Source organism: Nerophis ophidion, linkage group LG17 (genome assembly GCF_033978795.1).
Source record: "Nerophis ophidion isolate RoL-2023_Sa linkage group LG17, RoL_Noph_v1.0, whole genome shotgun sequence".
NCBI lineage: Eukaryota > Metazoa > Chordata > Actinopteri > Syngnathiformes > Syngnathidae > Nerophis > Nerophis ophidion.
Genome location: NC_084627.1, coordinates 37,418,742 through 37,419,207, shown reverse-complemented (window position 1 = coordinate 37,419,207; position 466 = coordinate 37,418,742). Strand labels below are relative to the sequence as shown.

The 466-nt window shown below is 35.6% G+C and overlaps 1 protein-coding gene across 2 annotated transcripts in view; it reads left to right on the top strand.

Annotated features, from left to right (window-relative positions):
- The first annotated feature begins 222 nt into the window (after positions 1 to 222).
- Positions 223 to 466, top strand: part of LOC133536396 (spindlin-Z-like) — a 76,633-nt gene continuing 76,389 nt past the window's right edge. The window contains exon 1 of one of the 2 annotated variants that reach the window (XM_061876888.1): positions 223 to 362. The gene's annotated coding sequence lies outside the window, so the exon portion shown is untranslated. The remainder of the gene's footprint in view (positions 363 to 466) is intronic. The other variant, XM_061876889.1, reaches the window with a different exon arrangement.

The following is a 466-nucleotide window of genomic DNA, read 5'->3' as shown; positions in this document are numbered from 1 at the left end:
TACATATATATATATATATATGTATATATATAAATATATATATATATATATATATATATATATATATATATATATATATATATATATATATATATATATATATATCTTTTTAGTTTGGTTGCATAAATAAACATTTCTTCACATTCATTCTCGCCTTTCTTCGATTACGCGCACGGCCTCTTATTTTGAAAACGCCTTTCCGGAAGTGTCATATTTCAGTGGGGTCTTTTTTCTTAACTTTCCTTTAGTGAGATGGCTGTGCTCGTTCCCGTGAATTCCAAACGAGTTCTGTGGACGGTCGGCAGGCGGCGAGGCCAGTCAGCGCAGTCCTCTTCCACACCCACCACTGGAAATTAAGAACGGTAAGACAAAGCGAAGCTTAGCTAGTATGTCAGCCCAGCCAAAAAAAACAAAAAACAAACAACAACACACGAACACCAAAATGTGGGCGCTCGTTTTGTGGAGA